Below are 11,125 nucleotides of genomic sequence, written 5' to 3' on the forward strand. Positions count from 1 at the left end.
CCTTCATCGACGGTGTCATCCAGGAGCTGTCTCAGATCGCCGAACAGGAGCCTGACAGAACCGTCCTAGAGACACCCAAAGCATCTAAACCTGCAAACTTGAGACCAACCGTCGGAATACAGGAAGTGGCTGGGGATGCTGATTCCTGGCAGCTGGTTACTTCCTCCACTGGAAAACGCAGAAAACCTCATTCTGTTTCTCTCTCTCACATACAGGGCAGCTCTACATCGACACCACATATCCCCCTTAAGAACAGATACCAGCTGCTACAGGAGGATCCTGACATTGAGATACAAGAAGTGGTTGAGCAGACGGTTCCAGTTCCAGAGTCAACAGGTCAGCCCACCCCTAGGAAGCGAAGAGTTGTGGTCATCGGGGATTCACTGCTAAGGGGCACCGAGGGACCAATTTGTAGACCAGATCTGCAATCAAGAGAGGTCTGCTGTTTGCCGGGGGACAGGATCCGGGATGTAACTGTTAGCCTGGGCAGACTCATCAAGCCCCAGGATCACTTCCCTATGATTCTCATCCATGTCGGAACCAACGACACTGCCAGGTGTACCCCGGAGAGCATACCTGAAGACTTCAGAGCCCTGGGAGAGAAGCTGAGGAAGATGGATGCGCAGGTGGTCTTCTCGATCCTCCCAGTGAGGGGCAAGGGCACTGCCAGGGAGGATCGAGTCCGGAGGGTGAATGACTGGCTGCAGGGATGGTGCAAGGAGATGAACTTTGGGTTCCTGCACCACAGAGAGGCACTGCAAGGACTGCTGGGACCAGACGGGTTACATCTGACCAGGAGGGGGAAGAACGTCCTTGGACACCGTCTAGCCCGCCTGTTACACAGGGCTTTAAACTAGGTAAGTTGGGGGAGGGTACGGGCACAAACAACCCACCTGACGAGCTAAGCTACCAATACTCTTTTGAGACTGAGCTAAGTAAACACTTTATTTCTGGGACACACTACAATTCTAGGTCTAGGGGGAGTAAACATAGCAATTCTGGGTCTAGATGGAGTACACACTGTAATTCTGGGTCCAGCGAGAGTGCACACGTTGCAAATTGCACTAAAGGAGCTCAAGCAGCCCAAATGGGAATACCCCCACAGGGTACACACATTACCGAGTCTGGGATAGGAGCACACTGTAGTCATGGGGAGTCAGAGACAGGTACACGCTGTAGCGCTCGGTCTAGGGAGTGTAAGAGACACGCGAATAATGCTAATGGTGTCCTAGCTGATAAAGAGGGATTGTCCCCACTGAGATACAACAAACACACAACATGGAGGGCTATGTACGTCAACGCCCATAGTCTGGGAAACAAGATCCTAGACTTGGAAACAGAAATGAGGAATGCCGACCTGGATGTGGTGGCGATATCTGAGACCTGGGTGGGACATGGTCATACCAGGTTACAACTTGCTTCGCCGGGACAGGGAGGGCAAAATGGGGGGTGGTGTAGCATTATATACTAAAGATAACATTAAGGTCACCAGAATCACAGATGTACAGTACACTGGGGAATCCCTTTGGGTAAATTTGGCCAGAGGGAAGGACAAATGCCTGTATCTTGGCGTAGTATACAGCCCCCCAAAACATCAAGATGACCTAGATATGGAACTAATTGGAGATATAGAGAATATCACCTTGCGGGGCGACACAGTATTGGTAGGTGACTTCAACATGCCTGATGTGGATTGGGTCACACTTTCCTCTGCTTCCAGCAGCAGCAGGAAGCTATTAAACCCTTTGAATGGAGCAAGACTCAGGCAACTGGTATTTGAACCAACAAGGGATCAGGCAATTCTGGACCTGGTACTTATCAATGGAGAAAGTATCACAGAGGTCTCGGTCGGTGAAACTTTGGCCTCCAGTGACCACAATATGATATGGTTCAATCTCAGGAAAGGTTTCATGAAATCTACCACACTGATCAAGGTCCTCAAATTCAAGGACACAAACTTCCAAGACATGGGAGACTTCGTTCACCGGGCACTACAAAGCCAAGCAGACACCGACAGCGTGGAAGATATGTGGTCAACTTTGAAAGCCATCATACAGGAAGCAACAAATCGCTATGTTAAATCAGTAAGTAAAGGGAGTAGGAACAACAAGCCACAGTGGTTCTCTACGGAGATCTCGGACCTCGTCAAAGAGAAGAAAAAAGCATTCATCTCTTACAAACAATCAGGGACACAGGACTCTAGAGTAGAATATCTGGCCAAGTCAAGAGCCGTCAAAGCAGCAGTTAGGGAGGCCAAATTCCGCATGGAGGAGTCTCTAGCAAAGAACATCCAGAAAGGAGATAAATCTTTCTTCAGGTATATCAGTGACAGAAATAAGAACTCGGGCGGGATAGTATGTCTCAAAAAAACAGAAGGAGACTATGTGGAGACGGACTCAGAAAAAGCCCAACTGTTAAATAAATACTTCTGCTCAGTCTTCACCTGCGAGGCGCCAGGAATCGGCCCTCAGCCACAGACAAGGGTTAAATCAGTTGACCCGTTTAGTAATTTCAAGTTTATACCCAGCAGCGTCTACTGCGAGCTGTCAAAAATCAAGGTCAACAAGGCAATGGGGTCTGACAACCTACATCCTAGGGTGCTCAGGGAGTTGGGTGATGTCTTGGCGGAACCGCTATCCGCGCTCTTCAATCTCTCCCTTAGTACAGGTAACGTCCCCTCCAGGATGGAGATGGCAAATTACAGACCAGTGAGTCTCACATCAATAGTGAGCAAACTAATGGAAACCCTAATCAAATGCCAATTGGATAAGATCATGGACGAGGAGAATCTACAGGATCCCCGCCAACATGGATTTACTAAAGGGAGATCCTGCCAATCCAACCTGATCAGCTTCTTTGACTGGGTGACGAGGAAGCTGGATGCTGGTGAGTCCCTGGACATCGTCTACCTGGATTTCAGCAAAGCATTTGATAGCGTACCACACCGCAGCTTGCTGAGCAAGATGAGTTCTTTAGGCTTGGGCAACACTTTGACCAAATGGGTTGGGAACTGGCTTGGAGGTAGGCTTCAGAGGGTAGTGGTGAATGGCACCCCCTCCGAAATGTCAGAGGTGATAAGTGGAGTGCCACAGGGCTCTGTCCTGGGCCCTGATCTTGTTCAACATCTATATAAGAGACTTGACAGAAGGGCTCCGAGGCAGAATAACATTATTCGCCGATGATGCCAAACTAAGCAATGTAGTGAGCAAAAGCACAACAGACAAAAATTCAATGGCAGACGATATGATGCATGACCTACTTCTACTGGAGCGCTGGTCTAGGTCCTGGCAACTCAGTTTCAATGCCAAAAAATGCAAAGTCATGCACCTGGGAAGCCGAAATCCATGCAAGGTTTACACCCTAAATGGCGAGAATCCTGACAAGAACTGAAGCAGAAAGAGACTTAGGGGTGATTGTCGGGGAAGACATGAAGTCTGCAAACCAAGTGGAGCAAGCTTCATCCAAAGCAAGGCAAATCATAGGTTGCATACGCAGGAGTTTCGTCAGCCGTAAACCTGAAGTCATTATGCCACTGTATAGATCCATGGTGAGACCGCACCTGGAGTACTGTGTGCAATTCTGGAGGCTGCATTACCGCAAGGATGTGCTGAGACTGGAATCGGTCCAGAGAATGGCTACCAGGATGGTCTCGGGACTCAAGGAGCTCCCATAAAAGGAGCGGTTAGGGAAGTTGCAGCTCTACTCACTCGAGGAACGTAGAAAGAGGGGAGATATGATCGAGACATTCAAGTATCTCACAGGCCGCATCGAGGTGGAGGAAGATATCTTCTTTTTCAAGGGATCCCGCGGCAACAAGGGGGAATCCGTGGAAAATCAGGGGTGGGAAACTGCACGGTGACACTAGGAAGTTCTTCTTCACTGAAAGGGTGGTTGATCGCTGGAATAGTCTTCCACTTCAGGTTATTGAGGCCAGCAGCGTGCCAGATTTTAAGGCCAGATGGGATAGACATGTGGGATCTATCCGCAAAGATAGATAGGGAGGGTCATTAGAGTGGGCAGACTTGATGGGCCGTGGCCCTTATATGCCGTCTACTTTTATGTTTCTATGTTTCTATTGTGAATGTTTAAAATTGTAAACCGCTTAGTTATAGGCGGCTAAGAAATTTTAGAAATAAATAAAATAAATAAATATTCCTGAATCTCAAAAAGAACAAATCAACTGGTTAAGTAATTTGAATGGTAATTGTATAAAATTACTGCATAGAATAGCTCCTATAAAAATTATAAAGGTTAAACAAAGAGATAATAGATGGTATAATAATGATATTTATCAATTAAAACAAAAATTTAGATGGCTTGAAAGAAAATGGATTAAGAATAAAACTGATAACAGCATGAACTGGAGAAAGGCAGTCAAAGATTATAAACATGCTATTATTAAATGCTAAGAGTTATTACTCTTCTATCATTGATAGAGATATTTCACACATTAGCAAACCTTTTCATATAGTTAATGAATTAACTAATGTTTTGTATATTTGCAATGGGGCAGGAGAATTACCCCCTTCACTTATTCAATTAGCAGATTTTCAAAAGAAGATAATTTGTTTGCGGAACTGTATACACGAGAGACATAGGAGCCAACTTTTCAAAATGACCACCATCAGAGGGTCATCAAGGAACTGAAAGGGATTATAGCTGAACTGCTTCAACTAATAGCCAATCTGTCGATCAAATCAGGAAAGATTCCGGAAGACTGGAAGGTGGTAAATGTTATGCCAATCTTCAAAAAAGGTTTGAGGGGAGACCTGGGAAACTACAGACTGGTGAGTCTAACCTCGGTACCAGGAAAGATGGTAGAGGTGATTATAAAGAACCGCATCATTGATCACCTTGATGGACACAATCTGATGAGGACCAGCCAGCACGGCTTCAACAAAGGAAGATCTTGCTTGATGAACATGCTGCACTTCTTCGAGGGAGTAAACAGGTGGATAGACAAGGGTAACCCGGTCAACATTGTATATCTGGATTTTTAGAAGGTGTTTGACAAGGTCCCACATGAATAACTACTTCGGAAAATTGAGAGCCATGGAATCGAGGGTGAAATACTCATGTGGATAAAAAACTGGCTGTAGAATAGGAAACAGAGAGTGGGGGAAATGGACAATACTCGTACTGGAAGAGCGTCACCAATGGGGTGCCGCAGGGCTCAGTGCTTGGACCCGTGCTCTTTAACATATTTATAAATGATCTGGAAATTGGTACGAGTGAGATGATTAAATTTACAGACGATACAAAGTTATTCAGAGTAGTGAAGGGGATTGCGAAGATCTGCAACGTGACATAACCACGCTCGAGAAATGGGCAGCAACATAGCAAATGTAAGGTAAGGTGTAAGGTGATGCATGTCGGTAACAAAAACCTCATGCATGAATATAGGATGTACGGGGCGGTACTTAGAGAGACCCCCCAGGAAAGAAACTTGGGAGTACTGGTCGACAAGTCGATGAAGCCATCCACGCAATGTGCAGTGGCAGTGAAAAGGGCAAACAAAATGCTAGGAATGATTAAGAAGGGGATCACAAACAGATCAGAGAAGGTTATTATGCCGCTGTACTGGGCCGTGGTGCGCCCTCACCTGGAGTACTGTGTCAAGCACTGGTCGCCGTACATGAAGGACATGGTACTACTTGAAATGGTCCAGAGAAGTGCAACTAAAATGGTTAAGGGACTGGAGGAGTTGCTGTACAGTGAGAGATTAGAGAAACTGGACCTCTTCTCCCTTGGAAAGAGGAGACTGAGAGGGGACATGATCAAAACATTCAAGATACTGAAGGGAATAGACTTAGTAGATAAAGACAAGTTGTTCACCAGGAGAATAGAAAGCCATGGCTTAGATGAGCCAAAAGGAAACCAAACCAAGAAACACAAAGTTGGAGGCAGTGAACCACTTACCCTCTTCCAAACTCCACTCATCTCTTTTGTAACTTTTTCAATCCTACCATGCCATTTCTTTGAGATGACACAGCATAATGAGCCCACTTAGTTCAACACCACTGTCTTCCATAAGATGTAACAAGGGAACGACTCAATCATAGGTCTCTGCATTTCAGAGTTGCCAAAGAGAAGTAATTTTAAAGGTATTTTTACTGGCACAATCCTTTTCCCCTTCAAGTCCTTCCAGCAAAATAACATTAATTCTAGTGACTACAGAGCTGGAGAAGGGCAAAATATAGCTATTGCCTACCCTTGATCCAGCTCAGCTGGCACAGAATCTTTGCTAAAAACTTAAAAGCAATATTCCAACCTTTATAGCTGTAGTAGAGAATGACACGGTGAAAAAATTGGTCCCCGTCACCGCCCCGTCTCACCATCCCCGTCACCGCCCCGTCCCCGTCTCACCATCCCCGTCACCGCCCCGTCCCCGTCTCACCATCCTCTTCACCGCCCCGTCACCGCCACTGCCACCCCATTCACCGCCCCGTCACCGCCACTGCAATCCCATTCACTTTTCTTTATTTACGTATAAAGGAAACATTCTTTAAAACTTAGTTAAATATTAGTTAATAACTATACAAAAACAAAACACGCAGAGAAAAAATTAATTAATATAAATTCTCAAAACTGACACATTTTGATCACTAAATTTAAAATAGTTATTTTTCATACAGTTTTTCAATCACTAATCTTCCACCACCCCTGGGGCTAGCAATGCAAAAACAAACACGACATGTACTTTAAATGCTTACAAAGTCCCACCTCTTTACTAGAGATCTTACTGAGCTCCTTCAAACCCCCAAGCTCCCATCCCATACACCTCATTTGGGCCAAAAGGGTTTCCGAAAGTACTTTAGCCCAAAGAATGTAGGGCCTCCCTTTAGGTACAATTATTCCAAGGAACCCCAATGGCCAAAATTAGAACCCATGAAGGGACACAGAGCGTAGAAGTCTGCTTGGTGTTCTCTTTAAGTCTCAACTACTGGAGTTGCCATTGAAGCATATTCTAATCTGTCTTGCCATACATGAGACACACACTGTAGAAATCTGCCTGACTTTGTTCTAATGTTCCAACTACTGAAATTGCTGTTGAAGCCCTATCTAACACATCCTAATCTGTCTTACCACACATGGAACAAAGACCATAGAAGTCTGTTCAACACTGGCCTTACTGTAGTTCCTCACAGCCAGAGTCGCTGTATAAGCAGTGCTGCAAGTCTCCCCTCCCCCCAGCGATCACGGCAGGAGGGCACCCAACCCCTCCTGTAGACCCCCCCCAACGGCCCTCCCGACAATCGCAGCAGAAGGGTACCCAACCCCTCCTGCCGGTCCTCCCAATGGCCTCCCCTAAGATCGCCGGCAGGAGGGTACCCAACCCCTCCTGCTGGACCCCCCCCCACAACGAACCCTCCCACCCCGGAACCCCCTTAGTCTTACTTTCCAAGTTGGACCGGACGGCTCCTCACACGTATGGCCAGCAGGCTTGCCTCCGTCCAAATGAGGCGGGCCCGCCCCTACCCTGCCCAACCCACAGGATCCTAGGGCCTGATTGGTCTAGGCACCTAAAGCCACTCCCGCTATAGGAGGGGCCTTAGGTGCTTGGGCCAATCAGGCCCTAGGATCCTGTGGGTTAGGCAGGGGAGGGGAGGGGCGGGCCCGCCTCATTTGGACGGAGGCAGGCCTGCTGGCCAGACGAGCGAGGAGCTGTCCGGTCCAACTTGGAAAGTAAGACTAAGGGGGTTCCGGGGTGGGAGGGTTCGTTTGGGGGGGGGGTCCAGCAGGAGGGGTTGGGTACCCTCCTGCCGGCGATCTTAGGGGAGGCCATTGGGAGGACCAGCAGGAGGGGTTGGGTACCCTTCTGCTGCGATTGGCAGGAAGGGTTGATCTGATAAATGAGGAGCACGGTGAAACACAGGTAAATAGCGGTTCCTAGAAGGGGGTACATTGGCCCGCGGGGACAAACCTGTTCACCGTTTCCGCGGTCGGTGAATGGCCTTGTCCCCGTCACCGCAGCGACTGCTAGTTTTCTTCCCCGTTTTCGGCGGTGACCCGCGGCTTAAATGCGGTGGCCGCGGGTAAACCGTCACCGTGTCATTCTCTAAGCTGTAGTTTAACTTCAGTCCAGTCTCTACTTGGTGTAAAACCCCCTAAAGGTGATGTCATGCAATGACAATTTAATTATTAAATGTCTGAGATGTTATCATCAGTCAGATGTTTCAATAGGTTTTACCTTCAATTCACACTAACACAGAGGTTACACATTTAAATATTTGTATTTATTTGTTGCAACTAAAAAAAACACCACTCCAATAATAATTGAGGGTGAAAGAAAACTAAATAAGTATGTCCTGTGGATTAGGTGTTGACATCGAATGCATAAGAATGTTGACATCAGAGAAGGGTCTTGGCTCCTCTCCTTATCTTGGTGTCTGCTCCACGGCTCAGGTGGTAACATCAGAGAGAAACGTTGGTTGAACAGGCACTCTGTTAGACCCATAAGACGCTGACATCAGAGAGGGGTCTTGGCTCTTCTCCTTATCTTAGCGTCCACTCTGCAGTTCGTGCCATGGGTGCATAACCGAAGGGGCATGCCCCTGTAGAGCCCCTTTGGAGCACTACATGGAAAAGGAGGGATTAAAGGGAATTTTGCTCCAACTAGGGTTAAAGGTCCTATGGATAAACATTTATCAACTTCTTTGGTTCCACAGTTGGGATTCTCCCCCTCTCTGGAAGATTCATTTTCCTCTGGAGGACGTACCCCTCCTCCACAATCATTTTATCAATTAAAGAATCTTCCGGACAACATAATGAAATAGCTGAATTATCACAGGATATTGCTAGTGGACAAGATCCTTCTATGCTGATCTTACAAGGCAGCTCTACAGTTGAAAATGTCATAGTACCAACTCCAGAATTATTTAAACCTCAACCTATTAAAGATTTTGTCTCTGATACACAGAAAATCTCACTTAAAGACATATTTCTTGCATTTAGAAAAATGGATCAGGATAATTTAATTATGTATAGTAAATTTACTGCAGAGACAGCTGAAAAATTTATTGATCATGATAAGAGGTTTTGTACCATTGAGAAAAATCTGGAGCAAATAGATTCTCAGGTTAAATTTTGTCAGTCTGTATTAGCGACCTCAGTTAAAAAAACTTGTGGATTCATTTACAAATGGAGGCATTAGAAAATGCTTCCAGGGCTGTGAATCTGAGGCTGCTTAACTTTCCTGAAACACTCTCTCTCCTAGAGAAATATTTAGGGCTCCTTTTACAAAGCCGTGCTAGTGTGTTAATGCACGGAATAGCGCGCTCTAAATTGCCGCACGTACTAGCCGCTACCGCCTCCTTTTGAGCAGGCGATAATTTCTGGCAAGCGCACGCTAATCCGGTGCGTGCGATAAAACCGCTAGCGTGGCTTTGTAAAAGGACCCCTTAATTATGTATGTAAAAGATATCCTAAAGCTGAATCTAGAAACTAGTGGTGTAGTGAATGCCTATTATTTACCTCATGCTGTTGGGAAGGGAGCTCCAGCGGGAGAGAAAGATGTTTTAAATTTTCCTGATAGTTTAGATTTAACAAAATTTTTGGAAACTTCACAAGAAATTATTCAGGAAAGATCTACTTTGTTAACTGATGTCTTCAGTGGGGAAAAAGATGGTGATTATGAGAACTTTCTTTAAAACAAAGAGTATACCTTTTTTGGGTCAAACTATATTGTTGTAGAAAATGACATAGGGACAATTTCCCCGTTCCATCCCATCCCCACAAGTTTTCTCGCTGTCCCTGCCCCATTCCTATCCTGTAAGCTCTGCCTAACCACATAAGCCTTAAACACTTATGATTTTGAAGTGTTTGAGGCTTGTGCAGATAAGGACAGAATTTGCAGGAATGGGGCAGGGACAGGAACAGAACTCTGCGGGACGGGAAAATGAGTTCCCACAGGGATGGGGAAAAATTGTCCCCATGACATTCTCTATATTGATGTTCCCTGATGTCTCCAGACAAACTCAAAAACGTCGTAAGTCCTTCCTCTTGCTGAAACCAAAGGTGGCAGGTGGTTTTTTTGTCTTAAAATTTTCTTGTAAATGGCTGGCAACACAGGGCACAGAAAAATGTGGTAAATATTTGGGTGTTTCTTTTTGAAATTTTCTTCCTATGTTACTTGTGTTTATGTAATAATTCAATAAAAAAAGAGTAATCCTGAACTTAAATTTCTTAAAAATTGAAAATAATAAAAATAAAATTATCTGGAATGATGCAAACCCAGAAAAAAAAACTGGGCCATTATTAAATAATGTTGGTGTGCTTTTTTTTGGTCATCAAAATATCAAAACACTTACAGATTTGTAATAACAAAATACAAACCAGAACATGAAAGTGAAATATCTCAATTTAAACATAACATCCAGCTGAATTATTTAAATACTAATCTGTTACCAGTAGAGGTACTTTAAGTATTCAAAGATATCAAAACCCAATTACTGTATATCATTAGATAGATAAGCCTAGCGATCATCCTGCCTAATATCCATGAAAATTCACAATAGCTTCGCAGGGCAAATTGATGATTTATTACAACTAAGTATGTTGATCGTCACTCAATGTGAAAACAAATCAACTCATAAACCTTCCTAACATTATCTAACAATCACTGTATAAGTAGTTTGCAAAAGCTTCACTAAATACCATAAACTCTACAAGGTGGGTATATCATAATGCTTATGAAACTCAGATCATGAATGCAGTATCGGCAACACTTATCTTTAATGGTCACAACCACTTCCAGGAGTCCTTTAAGTCTCGCCAGCGCTGGAAGTAGTTGTGACCATTAAAGATAAGTGTTGCCGATACTGCATTTATTCATTTATTTACTGTTGTTATATTTAAGATCAAGGAGTGGGACTGATTTCAGCACTTGTAGGAGGAGGTACTTTCTGGTACATGTATGGTGTATACATGATTAAAGCTACGGTCTCAGTTTAGGGATCTGAAATAACATATAAGTTATAAGAGATCCTATGATCAGAGTATCATAAGCATTATGCTATACCCACCTAGTAGAGTTTATGATATTTAGTAAGGCTTTTGCAAACTACTTATATAATGATTGTTAGATAATGTTAGGAAGATTTATGAGTTGATTTGTTGTCACATT

The sequence above is a fragment of the Geotrypetes seraphini genome, chromosome 1 (assembly GCF_902459505.1).
Source record: "Geotrypetes seraphini chromosome 1, aGeoSer1.1, whole genome shotgun sequence".
Lineage (NCBI taxonomy): Eukaryota > Metazoa > Chordata > Amphibia > Gymnophiona > Dermophiidae > Geotrypetes > Geotrypetes seraphini.